The following is a 19,970-nucleotide window of genomic DNA, read 5'->3' on the forward strand; positions in this document are numbered from 1 at the left end:
TCTTGACCAAGGCTCTGCATTGAGCTTGTCTCTACTTTTAAAGAGAAGCTCCTACTATTCGGAGAAACCTGTAGGCTCGGGGGCCGAGGTCCTTCGCAGTCGCGGCGGTGGTTACAACAGCCGTCGAGTCGGAACCAAACGGATTGTGTATTCTCGAGAGGGCTGAGTCAAACATACCGCTGAAGCCACCGGATCTTGAACCCGTAGGGCAGTTGCTACCGCGCTGGAAGAGTCGCCTGAAATGTATACAGTGAACGTGCGAAAAGCGTCGAAGTCACGAATATGACCCGGACTGTTTTTAACTAGTCACGGTGACGTTCGGGAAGAGGTTGAACGTGTTGTTCCAGAAGGCAAGCGCGTAGTTTGCTGTGCCGGAAGTGTTAAACCACTTTTGGATGGTGTCTGCCGGCTGGAAATGCTGGCTACACGAGTGCCATCACTAGTTCGGTGGACAGACGACTGTTAAAGCGAAGCTTTAAACATTCTGATGCCTTACGATGGGAGCTTGGACAGTGTGTCTGGGAACGAGATACGAGTGAGGGGCGTGATCGATTTGCCCGTGGCGTTTGGGACGGTCGTGAAGACGCTGTCATTTGTACATGTGAAATGTCAACACGTGTATGGATACACCACAGGTCTGTCAAAAGGTGAAAATAGCGTCCGAACGTGTGTTTTAAATTGATCGGTATTGACAGTATGTGATCCTGCGTAAAGGGGTATCAGTTCGCGTATAAATATAGTCTTGCTTTGTGCCACGATGTATGCTCATCTGCCAAACTGACATGTCTCGAATGAGCGCATCTCCGTTGAGGGAATCGTGTAGGGTACGTACCTGGGATAGCACCAAGTGCAAGGACGGATGGCAGACGAATTAAAGAGACACATTAACGGTGAAGAAGGTGGGTTGTCACTGCAAAGAGGACGGATGTCGCCCCTCGAGTAACGCTTGGTACCTCAAGAGGGGGTGTCATGCTTAGGAACGCGTCGAAGTCCGACGCGTTCGGTTTAGTTGACTAGAATCACTTTCGGATTTGCGGGGTAAGGGTAACTACTTTCAACAAGCTTCTTTTACATTCTTCTACGACCACCTCCACCACGCGAGAGGCCCCGGCCGATGGCCTCGCTACAAGAATCGACTTCCTTCCTCCTTTCTTCCTATCGGGCGTGGAGCTACTACGGTCCGGTGTGGAACGTGCCACTGACGGCGTTCCAAGACTGTTAACGTTCCGAGACGACACCCAAGCATCCCTGTCCCGTGCTACCGCGCTGGAAGAGTCGCCTGAAATGTATACAGTGAACGCGCGAAAAGCGTCGAAGTCACGAATATGACCCGGGCTGTTTATAACTAGTCACGGTGACGTTCGGGAAGAGGTTGAACGTGTTGTTCCAGAAGGCAAGCGCGTGGTTTGCTGTGCCGGAAGTGTTAAACCACTTTTGGATGGTGTCTGCCGCCTGAAAATGCTGGCTACACGAGTGCCATCACTAGTTCGGTGGACAGACGACTGTTAAAGCGAAGCTTTAAACATTCTGATGCCTTACGATGGGAGCTTGGACAGTGTGTCTGGGAACGAGATACGAGTGAGGGGCGTGATCGATTTGCCCGTGGCGTTTGGGACGGTCGTGAAGACGCTGTCATTTGTACATGTGAAATGTCAACACGTGTATGAATACACCACAGGTCTGTCAAAAGGTGAAAATAGCGTCCGAACGTGTGTTTTAAATTGATCGGTATTGACAGTATGTGATCCTGCGTAAAGGGGTATCAGTTCGCGTATAAATATAGTCTTGCTTTGTGTCACGATGTATGCTCATCTGCCAAACTGACATGTCTCGAATGAGCGCATCTCCGTTGAGGGAATCGTGTAGGGTACGTACCTGGGATAGCACCAAGTGCAAGGACGGATGGCAGACGAATTAAAGAGACACATTAACGGTGAAGAAGGTGGGTTGTCACTACAAAGAGGACGGATGTCGCCCCTCGAGTAACGCTTGGTACCTCAAGAGGGGGTGTCATGCTTAGGAACGCGTCGAAGTCCGACGCGTTCGGTTTAGTTGACTAGAATCACTTTCGGATTTGCGGGGTAAGGGTAACTACTTTCAACAAGCTTCTTTTACATTCTTCTACGACCACCTCCACCACGCGAGAGGCCCCGGCCGATGGCCTCGCTACAAGAATCGACTTCCTTCCTCCTTTCTTCCTATCGGGCGTGGAGCTACTACGGTCCGGTGTGGAACGTGCCACTGACGGCGTTCCAAGACTGTTAACGTTCCGAGACGACACCCAAGCATCCCTGTCCCGTGCTACCGCGCTGGAAGAGTCGCCTGAAATGTATACAGTGAACGCGCGAAAAGCGTCGAAGTCACGAATATGACCCGGGCTGTTTATAACTAGTCACGGTGACGTTCGGGAAGAGGTTGAACGTGTTGTTCCAGAAGGCAAGCGCGTGGTTTGCTGTGCCGGAAGTGTTAAACCACTTTTGGATGGTGTCTGCCGCCTGAAAATGCTGGCTACACGAGTGCCATCACTAGTTCGGTGGACAGACGACTGTTAAAGCGAAGCTTTAAACATTCTGATGCCTTACGATGGGAGCTTGGACAGTGTGTCTGGGAACGAGATACGAGTGAGGGGCGTGATCGATTTGCCCGTGGCGTTTGGGACGGTCGTGAAGACGCTGTCATTTGTACATGTGAAATGTCAACACGTGTATGGATACACCACAGGTCTGTCAAAAGGTGAAAATAGCGTCCGAACGTGTGTTTTAAATTGATCGGTATTGACAGTATGTGATCCTGCGTAAAGGGGTATCAGTTCGCGTATAAATATAGTCTTGCTTTGTGTCACGATGTATGCTCATCTGCCAAACTGACATGTCTCGAATGAGCGCATCTCCGTTGAGGGAATCGTGTAGGGTACGTACCTGGGATAGCACCAAGTGCAAGGACGGATGGCAGACGAATTAAAGAGACACATTAACGGTGAAGAAGGTGGGTTGTCACTACAAAGAGGACGGATGTCGCCCCTCGAGTAACGCTTGGTACCTCAAGAGGGGGTGTCATGCTTAGGAACGCGTCGAAGTCCGACGCGCTCGGTTTAGTTGACTAGCTTCTCATACGGATTTACGGGGTAAGGGTAACTACTTTCAACAAGCTTCTTTTACATTCTTCTACGACCACCTCCACCACGCGAGAGGCCCCGGCCGATGGCCTCGCTACAAGAATCGACTTCCTTCCTCCTTTCTTCCTATCGGGCGTGGAGCTACTACGGTCCGGTGTGGAACGTGCCACTGACGGCGTTCCAAGACTGTTAACGTTCCGAGACGACACCCAAGCATACCTGTCCCGTGCTACCGCGCTGGAAGAGTCGCCTGAAATGTATACAGTGAACGCGCGAAAAGCGTCGAAGTCACGAATATGACGCGGGCTGTTTATAACTAGTCACGGTGACGTTCGGGAAGAGGTTGAACGTGTTGTTCCAGAAGGCAAGCGCGTGGTTTGCTGTGCCGGAAGTGTTAAACCACTTTTGGATGGTGTCTGCCGCCTGCAAATGCTGGCTACACGAGTGCCATCACTAGTTCGGTGGGACAGACGACTGTTAAAGCGAAGCTTTAAACATTCTGATGCCTTACGATGGGAGCTTGGACAGTGTGTCTGGGAACGAGATACGAGTGAGGGGCGTGATCGATTTGCCCGTGGCGTTTGGGACGGTCGTGAAGACGCTGTCATTTGTACATGTGAAATGTCAACACGTGTATGGATACACCACAGGTCTGTCAAAAGGTGAAAATAGCGTCCGAACGTGTGTTTTAAATTGATCGGTATTGACAGTATGTGATCCTGCGTAAAGGGGTATCAGTTCGCGTATAAATATAGTCTTGCTTTGTGTCACGATGTATGCTCATCTGCCAAACTGACATGTCTCGAATGAGCGCATCTCCGTTGAGGGAATCGTGTAGGGGACGTACCTGGGATAGCACCAAGTGCAAGGACGGGATGGCAGACGAATTAAAGAGACACATTAACGGTGAAGAAGGTGGGTTGTCACTACAAAGAGGACGGATGTCGCCCCTCGAGTAACGCTTGGTACCTCAAGAGGGGGTGTCATGCTTAGGAACGCGTCGAAGTCCGACGCGTTCGGTTTAGTTGACTAAAATCACTTTCGGATTTGCGGGGTAAGGGTAACTACTTTCAACAAGCTTCTTTTACATTCTTCTACGACCACCTCCACCACGCGAGAGGCCCCGGCCGATGGCCTCGCTACAAGAATCGACTTCCTTCCTCCTTTCTTCCTATCGGGCGTGGAGCTACTACGGTCCGGTGTGGAACGTGCCACTGACGGCGTTCCAAGACTGTTAACGTTCCGAGACGACACCCAAGCATCCCTGTCCCGTGCTACCGCGCTGGAAGAGTCGCCTGAAATGTATACAGTGAACGCGCGAAAAGCGTCGAAGTCACGAATATGACCCGGGCTGTTTATAACTAGTCACGGTGACGTTCGGGAAGAGGTTGAACGTGTTGTTCCAGAAGGCAAGCGCGTGGTTTGCTGTGCCGGAAGTGTTAAACCACTTTTGGATGGTGTCTGCCGCCTGAAAATGCTGGCTACACGAGTGCCATCACTAGTTCGGTGGACAGACGACTGTTAAAGCGAAGCTTTAAACATTCTGATGCCTTACGATGGGAGCTTGGACAGTGTGTCTGGGAACGAGATACGAGTGAGGGGCGTGATCGATTTGCCCGTGGCGTTTGGGACGGTCGTGAAGACGCTGTCATTTGTACATGTGAAATGTCAACACGTGTATGAATACACCACAGGTCTGTCAAAAGGTGAAAATAGCGTCCGAACGTGTGTTTTAAATTGATCGGTATTGACAGTATGTGATCCTGCGTAAAGGGGTATCAGTTCGCGTATAAATATAGTCTTGCTTTGTGTCACGATGTATGCTCATTTGCCAAACTGACATGTCTCGAATGATCGCATCTCCGTTGAGGGAATCGTGTAGGGTACGTACCTGGGATAGCACCAAGTGCAAGGACGGATGGCAGACGAATTAAAGAGACACATTAACGGTGAAGAAGGTGGGTTGTCACTACAAAGAGGACGGATGTCGCCCCTCGAGTAACGCTTGGTACCTCAAGAGGGGGTGTCATGCTTAGGAACGCGTCGAAGTCCGACGCGTTCGGTTTAGTTGACTAGAATCACTTTCGGATTTGCGGGGTAAGGGTAACTACTTTCAACAAGCTTCTTTTACATTCTTCTACGACCACCTCCACCACGCGAGAGGCCCCGGCCGATGGCCTCGCTACAAGAATCGACTTCCTTCCTCCTTTCTTCCTATCGGGCGTGGAGCTACTACCGTCCGGTGTGGAACGTGCCACTGACGGCGTTCCAAGACTGTTAACGTTCCGAGACGACACCCAAGCATCCCTGTCCCGTGCTACCGCGCTGGAGAGTCGCCTGAAATGTATACAGTGAACGCGCGAAAAGCGTCGAAGTCACGAATATGACCCGGGCTGTTTATAACTAGTCACGGTGACGTTCGGGAAGAGGTTGAACGTGTTGTTCCAGAAGGCAAGCGCGTGGTTTGCTGTGCCGGAAGTGTTAAACCACTTTTGGATGGTGTCTGCCGCCTGAAAATGCTGGCTACACGAGTGCCATCACTAGTTCGGTGGACAGACGACTGTTAAAGCGAAGCTTTAAACATTCTGATGCCTTACGATGGGAGATTGGACAGTGTGTCTGGGAATGAGATACGAGTGAGGGGCGTGATCGATTTGCCCGTGGCGTTTGGGACGGTCGTGAGACGCTGTCATTTGTACATGTGAAATGTCAACACGTGTATGGATACACCACAGGTCTGTCAAAAGGTGAAAATAGCGTCCGAACGTGTGTTTTAAATTGATCGGTATTGACAGTATGTGATCCTGCGTAAAGGGGTATCAGTTCGCGTATAAATATAGTCTTGCTTTGTGTCACGATGTATGCTCATCTGCCAAACTGACATGTCTCGAATGAGCGCATCTCCGTTGAGGGAATCGTGTAGGGTACGTACCTGGGATAGCACCAAGTGCAAGGACGGATGGCAGACGAATTAAAGAGACACATTAACGGTGAAGAAGGTGGGTTGTCACTACAAAGAGGACGGATGTCGCCCCTCGAGTAACGCTTGGTACCTCAAGAGGGGGTGTCATGCTTAGGAACGCGTCGAAGTCCGACGCGTTCGGTTTAGTTGACTAGAATCACTTTCGGATTTGCGGGGTAAGGGTAACTACTTTCAACAAGCTTCTTTTACATTCTTCTACGACCACCTCCACCACGCGAGAGGCCCCGGCCGATGGCCTCGCTACAAGAATCGACTTCCTTCCTCCTTTCTTCCTATCGGGCGTGGAGCTACTACGGTCCGGTGTGGAACGTGCCACTGACGGCGTTCCAAGACTGTTAACGTTCCGAGACGACACCCAAGCATCCCTGTCCCGTGCTACCGCGCTGGAAGAGTCGCCTGAAATGTATACAGTGAACGCGCGAAAAGCGTCGAAGTCACGAATATGACCCGGGCTGTTTATAACTAGTCACGGTGACGTTCGGGTAGAGGTTGAACGTGTTGTTCCAGAAGGCAAGCGCGTGGTTTGCTGTGCCGGAAGTGTTAAACCACTTTTGGATGGTGTCTGCCGCCTGGAAATGCTGGCTACACGAGTGCCATCACTAGTTCGGTGGACAGACGACTGTTAAAGCGAAGCTTTAAACATTCTGATGCCTTACGATGGGAGATTGGACAGTGTGTCTGGGAACGAGATACGAGTGAGGGGCGTGATCGATTTGCCCGTGGCGTTTGGGACGGTCGTGAAGACGCTGTCATTTGTACATGTGAAATGTCAACACGTGTATGGATACACCACAGGTCTGTCAAAAGGTGAAAATAGCGTCCGAACGGGTGTTTTAAATTGATCGGTATTGACAGTATGTGATCCTGCGTAAAGGGGTATCAGTTCGCGTATAAAAATAGTCTTGCTTTTGTGTCACGATGTATGCTCATCTGCCGAACTGACATGTCTCGAATGAGCGCATCTCCGTTGAGGGAATCGTGTAGGGTACGTACCTGGGATAGCACCAAGTGCAAGGGACGGATGGCAGACGAATTAAAGAGACGACATTAACGGTGAAGAAGGTGGGCTGGTCACTACAAAGGAGACGGATGTCGGCCCCTCGAGTAACGGCTTGGTACCTCACGATGGGGGTGTCATGCTTAGCAACGCGGTCGAAGTCCGGACCGCGTTCGGTTTAAGTTCGACTAGCATACTTTCGGATTTGCGAGGGTAAGGGTACTACTTTCAACAAGCTTCTTTTACATTCTTCTACGATCACCTGCACCACGCGAGAGGCCCCGGGCCGATGGCCTCGCTACAAGAATCGACTTCCTTCCTCCTTTCTTCCTATCGGGCGTGGAGCTACTACGGTCCGGTGTGGAACGTGCCACTGACGGCGTTCCAAGACTGTTAACGTTCCCGAGACGACACCCAAGCATCCCTGTCCCGTGCTACCGCGCTGGAAGAGTCGCCTGAAATGTATACAGTGAACGCGCGAAAAGCGTCGAAGTCACGAATATGACCCGGGCTGTTTATAACTAGTCACGGTGACGTTCGGGAAGAGGTTGAACGTGCTGTTCCAGAAGGCAAGCGCGTGGTTTGCTGTGCCGGAAGTGTTAAACCACTTTTGGATGGTGTCTGCCGCCTGGAAATGCTGGCTACACGAGTGCCATCACTAGTTCGGTGGACAGACGACTGTTAAAGCGAAGCTTTAAACATTCTGATGCCTTACGATGGGAGCTTGGACAGTGTGTCTGGGAACGAGATACGAGTGAGGGGCGTGATCGATTTGCCCGTGGCGTTTGGGACGGTCGTGAAGACGCTGTCATTTGTACATGTGAAATGTCAACACGTGTATGGATACACCACAGGTCTGTCAAAAGGTGAAAATAGCGTCCGAACGTGTGTTTTAAATTGATCGGTATTGACAGTATGTGATCCTGCGTAAAGGGGTATCAGTTCGCGTATAAATATAGTCTTGCTTTGTGTCACGATGTATGCTCATCTGCCAAACTGACATGTCTCGAATGAGCGCATCTCCGTTGAGGGAATCGTGTAGGGTACGTACCTGGGATAGCACCAAGTGCAAGGACGGATGGCAGACGAATTAAAGAGACACATTAACGGTGAAGAAGGTGGGTTGTCACTACAAAGAGGACGGATGTCGCCCCTCGAGTAACGCTTGGTACCTCAAGAGGGGGTGTCATGCTTAGGAACGCGTCGAAGTCCGACGCGTTCGGTTTAGTTGACTAGAATCACTTTCGGATTTGCGGGGTAAGGGTAACTACTTTCAACAAGCTTCTTTTACATTCTTCTACGACCACCTCCACCACGCGAGAGGCCCCGGCCGATGGCCTCGCTACAAGAATCGACTTCCTTCCTCCTTTCTTCCTATCGGGCGTGGAGCTACTACGGTCCGGTGTGGAACGTGCCACTGACGGCGTTCCAAGACTGTTAACGTTCCGAGACGACACCCAAGCATCCCTGTCCCGTGCTACCGCGCTGGAAGAGTCGCCTGAAATGTATACAGTGAACGCGCGAAAAGCGTCGAAGTCACGAATATGACCCGGGCTGTTTATAACTAGTCACGGTGACGTTCGGGAAGAGGTTGAACGTGTTGTTCCAGAAGGCAAGCGCGTGGTTTGCTGTGCCGGAAGTGTTAAACCACTTTTGGATGGTGTCTGCCGCCTGAAAATGCTGGCTACACGAGTGCCATCACTAGTTCGGTGGACAGACGACTGTTAAAGCGAAGCTTTAAACATTCTGATGCCTTACGATGGGAGATTGGACAGTGTGTCTGGGAACGAGATACGAGTGAGGGGCGTGATCGATTTGCCCGTGGCGTTTGGGACGGTCGTGAAGACGCTGTCATTTGTACATGTGAAATGTCAACACGTGTATGGATACACCACAGGTCTGTCAAAAGGTGAAAATAGCGTCCGAACGTGTGTTTTAAATTGATCGGTATTGACAGTATGTGATCCTGCGTAAAGGGGTATCAGTTCGCGTATAAATATAGTCTTGCTTTGTGTCACGATGTATGCTCATCTGCCAAACTGACATGTCTCGAATGAGCGCATCTCCGTTGAGGGAATCGTGTAGGGTACGTACCTGGGATAGCACCAAGTGCAAGGACGGATGGCAGACGAATTAAAGAGACACATTAACGGTGAAGAAGGTGGGTTGTCACTACAAAGAGGACGGATGTCGCCCCTCGAGTAACGCTTGGACCTCAAGAGGGGGTGTCATGCTTAGGAACGCGTCGAAGTCCGACGCGTTCGGTTTAGTTGACTAGAATCACTTTCAGATTTGCGGGGATAAGAGTAACTACTTTCAACAAGCTTCTTTTACATTCTTCTACGAACCACCTCCACACGCGAGAGGCCCCGGCCGATGGCCTCGCTACAAGAATCGACTTCCTTCCTCCTTTCTTCCTATCGGGCGTAGAGCTACTACGGTCCGGTGTGGAACGTGCCACTGACGGCGTTCCAAGACTGTTAACGTTCCGAGACGACACCCCAAGCATCCCTGTCCCGTGCTACCGCGCTGGAAGAGTCGCCTGAAATGTATACAGTGAACGCGCGAAAAGCGTCGAAGTCACGAATATGACCCGGGCTGTTTATAACTAGTCACGGTGACGTTCGGGAAGAGGTTGAACGTGTTGTTCCAGAAGGCAAGCGCGTGGTTTGCTGTGCCGGAAGTGTTAAACCACTTTTGGATGGTGTCTGCCGCCTGGAAATGCTGGCTACACGAGTGCCATCACTAGTTCGGTGGACAGACGACTGTTAAAGCGAAGCTTTAAACATTCTGATGCCTTACGATGGGAGCTTGGACAGTGTGTCTGGGAACGAGATACGAGTGAGGGGCGTGATCGATTTGCCCGTGGCGTTTGGGACGGTCGTGAAGACGCTGTCATTTGTACATGTGAAATGTCAACACGTGTATGGATACACCACAGGTCTGTCAAAAGGTGAAAATAGCGTCCGAACGTGTGTTTTAAATTGATCGGTATTGACAGTATGTGATCCTGCGTAAAGGGGTATCAGTTCGCGTATAAATATAGTCTTGCTTTGTGTCACGATGTATGCTCATCTGCCAAACTGACATGTCTCGAATGAGCGCATCTCCGTTGAGGGAATCGTGTAGGGTACGTACCTGGGATAGCACCAAGTGCAAGGACGGATGGCAGACGAATTAAAGAGACACATTAACGGTGAAGAAGGTGGGTTGTCACTACAAAGAGGACGGATGTCGCCCCTCGAGTAACGCTTGGTACCTCAAGAGGGGGTGTCATGCTTAGGAACGCGTCGAAGTCCGACGCGTTCGGTTTAGTTGACTAGAATCACTTTCGGATTTGCGGGGTAAGGGTAACTACTTTCAACAAGCTTCTTTTACATTCTTCTACGACCACCTCCACCACGCGAGAGGCCCCGGCCGATGGCCTCGCTACAAGAATCGACTTCCTTCCTCCTTTCTTCCTATCGGGCGTGGAGCTACTACGGTCCGGTGTGGAACGTGCCACTGACGGCGTTCCAAGACTGTTAACGTTCCGAGACGACACCCAAGCATCCCTGTCCCGTGCTACCGCGCTGGAAGAGTCGCCTGAAATGTATACAGTGAACGCGCGAAAAGCGTCGAAGTCACGAATATGACCCGGGCTGTTTATAACTAGTCACGGTGACGTTCGGGAAGAGGTTGAACGTGTTGTTCCAGAAGGCAAGCGCGTGGTTTGCTGTGCCGGAAGTGTTAAACCACTTTTGGATGGTGTCTGCCGCCTGGAAATGCTGGCTACACGAGTGCCATCACTAGTTCGGTGGACAGACGACTGTTAAAGCGAAGCTTTAAACATTCTGATGCCTTACGATGGGAGCTTGGACAGTGTGTCTGGGAACGAGATACGAGTGAGGGGCGTGATCGATTTGCCCGTGGCGTTTGGGACGGTCGTGAAGACGCTGTCATTTGTACATGTGAAATGTCAACACGTGTATGGATACACCACAGGTCTGTCAAAAGGTGAAAATAGCGTCCGAACGTGTGTTTTAAATTGATCGGTATTGACAGTATGTGATCCTGCGTAAAGGGGTATCAGTTCGCGTATAAATATAGTCTTGCTTTGTGTCACGATGTATGCTCATCTGCCAAACTGACATGTCTCGAATGAGCGCATCTCCGTTGAGGGAATCGTGTAGGGTACGTACCTGGGATAGCACCAAGTGCAAGGACGGATGGCAGCCGAATTAAAGAGACACATTAACGGTGAAGAAGGTGGGTTGTCACTACAAAGAGGACGGATGTCGCCCCTCGAGTAACGCTTGGTACCTCAAGAGGGGGTGTCATGCTTAGGAACGCGTCGAAGTCCGACGCGTTCGGTTTAGTTGACTAGAATCACTTTCGGATTTGCGGGGTAAGGGTAACTACTTTCAACAAGCTTCTTTTACATTCTTCTACGACCACCTCCACCACGCGAGAGGCCCCGGCCGATGGCCTCGCTACAAGAATCGACTTCCTTCCTCCTTTCTTCCTATCGGGCGTGGAGCTACTACGGTCCGGTGTGGAACGTGCCACTGACGGCGTTCCAAGACTGTTAACGTTCCGAGACGACACCCAAGCATCCCTGTCCCGTGCTACCGCGCTGGAAGAGTCGCCTGAAATGTATACAGTGAACGCGCGAAAAGCGTCGAAGTCACGAATATGACCCGGGCTGTTTATAACTAGTCACGGTGACGTTCGGGTAGAGGTTGAACGTGTTGTTCCAGAAGGCAAGCGCGTGGTTTGCTGTGCCGGAAGTGTTAAACCACTTTTGGATGGTGTCTGCCGCCTGAAAATGCTGGCTACACGAGTGCCATCACTAGTTCGGTGGACAGACGACTGTTAAAGCGAAGCTTTTAAACATTCTGATGCCTTACGATGGGAGATTGGACAGTGTGTCTGGGAACGAGATACGAGTGAGGGGCGTGATCGATTTGCCCGTGGCGTTTGGGACGGTCGTGAAGACGCTGTCATTTGTACATGTGAAATGTCAACACGTGTATGAATACACCACAGATCTGTCAAAAGGTGAAAATAGCGTCCGAACGTGTGTTTTAAATTGATCGGTATTGACAGTATGTGATCCTGCGTAAAGGGGTATCAGTTCGCGTATAAATATAGTCTTGCTTTGTGTCACGATGTATGCTCATCTGCCAAACTGACATGTCTCGAATGAGCGCATCTCCGTTGAGGGAATCGTGTAGGGTACGTACCTGGGATAGCACCAAGTGCAAGGACGGATGGCAGACGAATTAAAGAGACACATTAACGGTGAAGAAGGTGGGTTGTCACTACAAAGAGGACGGATGTCGCCCCTCGAGTAACGCTTGGTACCTCAAGAGGGGGTGTCATGCTTAGGAACGCGTCGAAGTCCGACGCGTTCGGTTTAGTTGACTAGAATCACTTTCGGATTTGCGGGGTAAGGGTAACTACTTTCAACAAGCTTCTTTTACATTCTTCTACGACCACCTCCACCACGCGAGAGGCCCCGGCCGATGGCCTCGCTACAAGAATCGACTTCCTTCCTCCTTTCTTCCTATCGGGCGTGGAGCTACTACCGTCCGGTGTGGAACGTGCCACTGACGGCGTTCCAAGACTGTTAACGTTCCGAGACGACACCCAAGCATCCCTGTCCCGTGCTACCGCGCTGGAAGAGTCGCCTGAAATGTATACAGTGAACGCGCGAAAAGCGTCGAAGTCACGAATATGACCCGGGCTGTTTATAACTAGTCACGGTGACGTTCGGGAAGAGGTTGAACGTGTTGTTCCAGAAGGCAAGCGCGTGGTTTGCTGTGCCGGAAGTGTTAAACCACTTTTGGATGGTGTCTGCCGCCTGGAAATGCTGGCTACACGAGTGCCATCACTAGTTCGGTGGACAGACGACTGTTAAAGCGAAGCTTTAAACATTCTGATGCCTTACGATGGGAGCTTGGACAGTGTGTCTGGGAACGAGATACGAGTGAGGGGCGTGATCGATTTGCCCGTGGCGTTTGGGACGGTCGTGAGACGCTGTCATTTGTACATGTGAAATGTCAACACGTGTATGGATACACCACAGGTCTGTCAAAAGGTGAAAATAGCGTCCGAACGTGTGTTTTAAATTGATCGGTATGACAGTATGTGATTCTGCGTAAAGGGGTATCAGTTCGCGTATAAATATAGTCTTGCTTTGTGTCACGATGTATGCTCATCTCCAAATGACAGTCTCGAATGAGCGCATCTCCGTTGAGGGAATCGGGTAGTGGTACGTACCTGGGATACCACCAAGTGCAAGGACGGATGGCAGAGGAATTAAAGAGACACATTAACGGGGAAGAAGGTGGGTTGTCACTACAAAGAGGACGGATGTCGCCCCTCGAGTAACGCTTGGTACCTCAAGAGGGGGTGTCATGCTTAGGAACGCGTCGAAGTCCGACGCGTTCGGTTTAGTTGACTAGAATCACTTTCGGATTTGCGGGGTAAGGGTAACTACTTTCAACAAGCTTCTTTTACATTCTTCTACGACCACCTCCACCACGCGAGAGGCCCCGGCCGATGGCCTCGCTACAAGAATCGACTTCCTTCCTCCTTTCTTCCTATCGGGCGTGGAGCTACTACGGTCCGGTGTGGAACGTGCCACTGACGGCGTTCCAAGACTGTTAACGTTCCGAGACGACACCCAAGCATCCCTGTCCCGTGCTACCGCGCTGGAAGAGTCGCCTGAAATGTATACAGTGAACGCGCGAAAAGCGTCGAAGTCACGAATATGACCCGGGCTGTTTATAACTAGTCACGGTGACGTTCGGGTAGAGGTTGAACGTGTTGTTCCAGAAGGCAAGCGCGTGGTTTGCTGTGCCGGAAGTGTTAAACCACTTTTGGATGGTGTCTGCCGCCTGGAAATGCTGGCTACACGAGTGCCATCACTAGTTCGGTGGACAGACGACTGTTAAAGCGAAGCTTTAAACATTCTGATGCCTTACGATGGGAGCTTGGACAGTGTGTCTGGGAACGAGATACGAGTGAGGGGCGTGATCGATTTGCCCGTGGCGTTTGGGACGGTCGTGAAGACGCTGTCATTTGTACATGTGAAATGTCAACACGTGTATGGATACACCACAGGTCTGTCAAAAGGTGAAAATAGCGTCCGAACGTGTGTTTTAAATTGATCGGTATTGACAGTATGTGATCCTGCGTAAAGGGGTATCAGTTCGCGTATAAATATAGTCTTGCTTTGTGTCACGATGTATGCTCATCTGCCAAACTGACATGTCTCGAATGATCGCATCTCCGTTGAGGGAATCGTGTAGGGTACGTACCTGGGATAGCACCAAGTGCAAGGACGGATGGCAGACGAATTAAAGAGACACATTAACGGTGAAGAAGGTGGGTTGTCACTACAAAGAGGACGGATGTCGCCCCTCGAGTAACGCTTGGTACCTCAAGAGGGGGTGTCATGCTTAGGAACGCGTCGAAGTCCGACGCGTTCGGTTTAGTTGACTAGAATCACTTTCGGATTTGCGGGGTAAGGGTAACTACTTTCAACAAGCTTCTTTTACATTCTTCTACGACCACCTCCACCACGCGAGAGGCCCCGGCCGATGGCCTCGCTACAAGAATCGACTTCCTTCCTCCTTTCTTCCTATCGGGCGTGGAGCTACTACGGTCCGGTGTGGAACGTGCCACTGACGGCGTTCCAAGACTGTTAACGTTCCGAGACGACACCCAAGCATCCCTGTCCCGTGCTACCGCGCTGGAAGAGTCGCCTGAAATGTATACAGTGAACGCGCGAAAAGCGTCGAAGTCACGAATATGACCCGGGCTGTTTATAACTAGTCACGGTGACGTTCGGGAAGAGGTTGAACGTGTTGTTCCAGAAGGCAAGCGCGTGGTTTGCTGTGCCGGAAGTGTTAAACCACTTTTGGATGGTGTCTGCCGCCTGAAAATGCTGGCTACACGAGTGCCATCACTAGTTCGGTGGACAGACGACTGTTAAAGCGAAGCTTTAAACATTCTGATGCCTTACGATGGGAGCTTGGACAGTGTGTCTGGGAACGAGATACGAGTGAGGGGCGTGATCGATTTGCCCGTGGCGTTTGGGACGGTCGTGAAGACGCTGTCATTTGTACATGTGAAATGTCAACACGTGTATGAATACACCACAGGTCTGTCAAAAGGTAAAAATAGCGTCCGAACGTGTGTTTTAAATTGATCGGTATTGACAGTATGTGATCCTGCGTAAAGGGGTATCAGTTCGCGTATAAATATAGTCTTGCTTTGTGTCACGATGTATGCTCATCTGCCAAACTGACATGTCTCGAATGAGCGCATCTCCGTTGAGGGAATCGTGTAGGGTACGTACCTGGGATAGCACCAAGTGCAAGGACGGATGGCAGACGAATTAAAGAGACACATTAGCGGTGAAGAAGGTGGGTTGTCACTACAAAGAGGACGGATGTCGCCCCTCGAGTAACGCTTGGTACCTCAAGAGGGGGTGTCATGCTTAGGAACGCGTCGAAGTCCGACGCGTTCGGTTTAGTTGACTAGAATCACTTTCGGATTTGCGGGGTAAGGGTAACTACTTTCAACAAGCTTCTTTTACATTCTTCTACGACCACCTCCACCACGCGAGAGGCCCCGGCCGATGGCCTCGCTACAAGAATCGACTTCCTTCCTCCTTTCTTCCTATCGGGCGTGGAGCTACTACGGTCCGGTGTGGAACGTGCCACTGACGGCGTTCCAAGACTGTTAACGTTCCGAGACGACACCCAAGCATCCCTGTCCCGTGCTACCGCGCTGGAGAGTCGCCTGAAATGTATACAGTGAACGCGCGAAAAGCGTCGAAGTCACGAATATGACCCGGGCTGTTTATAACTAGTCACGGTGACGTTCGGGAAGAGGTTGAACGTGTTGTTCCAGAAGGCAAGCGCGTGGTTTGCTGTGCCGGAAGTGTTAAACCACTTTTGGATGGTGTCTGCCGCCTGGAAATGCTGGCTACACGAGTGCCATCACTAGTTCGGTGGACAGACGACTGTTAAAGCGAAGCTTTAAACATTCTGATGCCTTACGATAGGAGCTTGGACAGTGTGTCTGGGAACGAGATACGAGTGAGGGGCGTGATCGATTTGCCCGTGGCGTTTGGGACGGTCGTGAAGACGCTGTCATTTGTACATGTGAAATGTCAACACGTGTATGAATACACCACAGATCTGTCAAAAGGTGAAAATAGCGTCCGAACGTGTGTTTTAAATTGATCGGTATTGACAGTATGTGATCCTGCGTAAAGGGGTATCAGTTCGCGTATAAATATAGTCTTGCTTTGTGTCACGATGTATGCTCATCTGCCAAACTGACATGTCTCGAATGAGCGCATCTCCGTTGAGGGAATCGTGTAGGGTACGTACCTGGGATAGCACCAAGTGCAAGGACGGATGGCAGACGAATTAAAGAGACACATTAACGGTGAAGAAGGTGGGTTGTCACTACAAAGAGGACGGATGTCGCCCCTCGAGTAACGCTTGGTACCTCAAGAGGGGGTGTCATGCTTAGGAACGCGTCGAAGTCCGACGCGTTCGGTTTAGTTGACTAAAATCACTTTCGGATTTGCGGGGTAAGGGTAACTACTTTCAACAAGCTTCTTTTACATTCTTCTACGACCACCTCCACCACGCGAGAGGCCCCGGCCGATGGCCTCGCTACAAGAATCGACTTCCTTCCTCCTTTCTTCCTATCGGGCGTGGAGCTACTACCGTCCGGTGTGGAACGTGCCACTGACGGCGTTCCAAGACTGTTAACGTTCCGAGACGACACCCAAGCATCCCTGTCCCGTGCTACCGCGCTGGAGAGTCGCCTGAAATGTATACAGTGAACGCGCGAAAAGCGTCGAAGTCACGAATATGACCCGGGCTGTTTATAACTAGTCACGGTGACGTTCGGGAAGAGGTTGAACGTGTTGTTCCAGAAGGCAAGCGCGTGGTTTGCTGTGCCGGAAGTGTTAAACCACTTTTGGATGGTGTCTGCCGCCTGAAAATGCTGGCTACACGAGTGCCATCACTAGTTCGGTGGACAGACGACTGTTAAAGCGAAGCTTTAAACATTCTGATGCCTTACGATGGGAGATTGGACAGTGTGTCTGGGAATGAGATACGAGTGAGGGGCGTGATCGATTTGCCCGTGGCGTTTGGGACGGTCGTGAGACGCTGTCATTTGTACATGTGAAATGTCAACACGTGTATGGATACACCACAGGTCTGTCAAAAGGTGAAAATAGCGTCCGAACGTGTGTTTTAAATTGATCGGTATTGACAGTATGTGATCCTGCGTAAAGGGGTATCAGTTCGCGTATAAATATAGTCTTGCTTTGTGTCACGATGTATGCTCATCTGCCAAACTGACATGTCTCGAATGAGCGCATCTCCGTTGAGGGAATCGTGTAGGGTACGTACCTGGGATAGCACCAAGTGCAAGGACGGATGGCAGACGAATTAAAGAGACACATTAACGGTGAAGAAGGTGGGTTGTCACTACAAAGAGGACGGATGTCGCCCCTCGAGTAACGCTTGGTACCTCAAGAGGGGGTGTCATGCTTAGGAACGCGTCGAAGTCCGACGCGTTCGGTTTAGTTGACTAAAATCACTTTCGGATTTGCGGGGTAAGGGTAACTACTTTCAACAAGCTTCTTTTACATTCTTCTACGACCACCTCCACCACGCGAGAGGCCCCGGCCGATGGCCTCGCTACAAGAATCGACTTCCTTCCTCCTTTCTTCCTATCGGGCGTGGAGCTACTACGGTCCGGTGTGGAACGTGCCACTGACGGCGTTCCAAGACTGTTAACGTTCCGAGACGACACCCAAGCATCCCTGTCCCGTGCTACCGCGCTGGAGAGTCGCCTGAAATGTATACAGTGAACGCGCGAAAAGCGTCGAAGTCACGAATATGACCCGGGCTGTTTATAACTAGTCACGGTGACGTTCGGGAAGAGGTTGAACGTGTTGTTCCAGAAGGCAAGCGCGTGGTTTGCTGTGCCGGAAGTGTTAAACCACTTTTGGATGGTGTCTGCCGCCTGAAAATGCTGGCTACACGAGTGCCATCACTAGTTCGGTGGACAGACGACTGTTAAAGCGAAGCTTTAAACATTCTGATGCCTTACGATGGGAGATTGGACAGTGTGTCTGGGAATGAGATACGAGTGAGGGGCGTGATCGATTTGCCCGTGGCGTTTGGGACGGTCGTGAGACGCTGTCATTTGTACATGTGAAATGTCAACACGTGTATGGATACACCACAGGTCTGTCAAAAGGTGAAAATAGCGTCCGAACGTGTGTTTTAAATTGATCGGTATTGACAGTATGTGATCCTGCGTAAAGGGGTATCAGTTCGCGTATAAATATAGTCTTGCTTTGTGTCACGATGTATGCTCATCTGCCAAACTGACATGTCTCGAATGAGCGCATCTCCGTTGAGGGAATCGTGTAGGGTACGTACCTGGGATAGCACCAAGTGCAAGGACGGATGGCAGACGAATTAAAGAGACACATTAACGGTGAAGAAGGTGGGTTGTCACTACAAAGAGGACGGATGTCGCCCCTCGAGTAACGCTTGGTACCTCAAGAGGGGGTGTCATGCTTAGGAACGCGTCGAAGTCCGACGCGTTCGGTTTAGTTGACTAAAATCACTTTCGGATTTGCGGGGTAAGGGTAACTACTTTCAACAAGCTTCTTTTACATTCTTCTACGACCACCTCCACCACGCGAGAGGCCCCGGCCGATGGCCTCGCTACAAGAATCGACTTCCTTCCTCCTTTCTTCCTATCGGGCGTGGAGCTACTACCGTCCGGTGTGGAACGTGCCACTGACGGCGTTCCAAGACTGTTAACTTTCCGAGACGACACCCAAGCATCCCTGTCCCGTGCTACCGCGCTGGAAGAGTCGCCTGAAATGTATACAGTGAACGCGCGAAAAGCGTCGAAGTCACGAATATGACCCGGGCTGTTTATAACTAGTCACGGTGACGTTCGGGAAGAGGTTGAACGTGTTGTTCCAGAAGGCAAGCGCGTGGTTTGCTGTGCCGGAAGTGTTAAACCACTTTTGGATGGTGTCTGCCGCCTGAAAATGCTGGCTACACGAGTGCCATCACTAGTTCGGTGGACAGACGACTGTTAAAGCGAAGCTTTAAACATTCTGATGCCTTACGATGGGAGCTTGGACAGTGTGTCTGGGAACGAGATACGAGTGAGGGGCGTGATCGATTTGCCCGTGGCGTTTGGGACGGTCGTGAGACGCTGTCATTTGTACATGTGAAATGTCAACACGTGTATGGATACACCACAGGTCTGTCAAAAGGTGAAAATAGCGTCCGAACGTGTGTTTTAAATTGATCGGTATTGACAGTATGTGATCCTGCGTAAAGGGGTATCAGTTCGCGTATAAATATAGTCTTGCTTTGCCCGAAGGTGTGGGCGATCTGATCGACGATTGGCTCCTAATGAGCAGGTTGCCTACAAACACTACATGGTCCAAAGTCCAAAGTCCCGGTGTGTAGCCGTATGCGCAACAGAGAGGAAAGGCTGGTTGAGACTGTTAGGCAGGGATCCCGTTAACCCCCCCCCCCCGCACCTATAGGTTGTATTTGACGACATGTGACCAAAAGGTGCGCCAGGTCCTGTTTTTCCACATGTTGTATATGCAACATGTTAAAGACAGTGAAATGCACAGGGTTTGGCTGAAAAATGCACAGTACACGCACACAAAACTCCTCCGATTTGTCACAAAAGTTGCTGACTCTCGCCTCGTGTAATACACTGATTTCACACATTCGAGAAAAAGCAACGGGGACCAGAGATGGTTGGCCGACGCAAAACGCGTCGCGAGTCAGAAGCCTTCCTCG

This window comes from Phytophthora infestans, genomic scaffold (assembly GCF_000142945.1).
Source record: "Phytophthora infestans T30-4 supercont1.10 genomic scaffold, whole genome shotgun sequence".
NCBI lineage: Eukaryota > Oomycota > Peronosporomycetes > Peronosporales > Peronosporaceae > Phytophthora > Phytophthora infestans.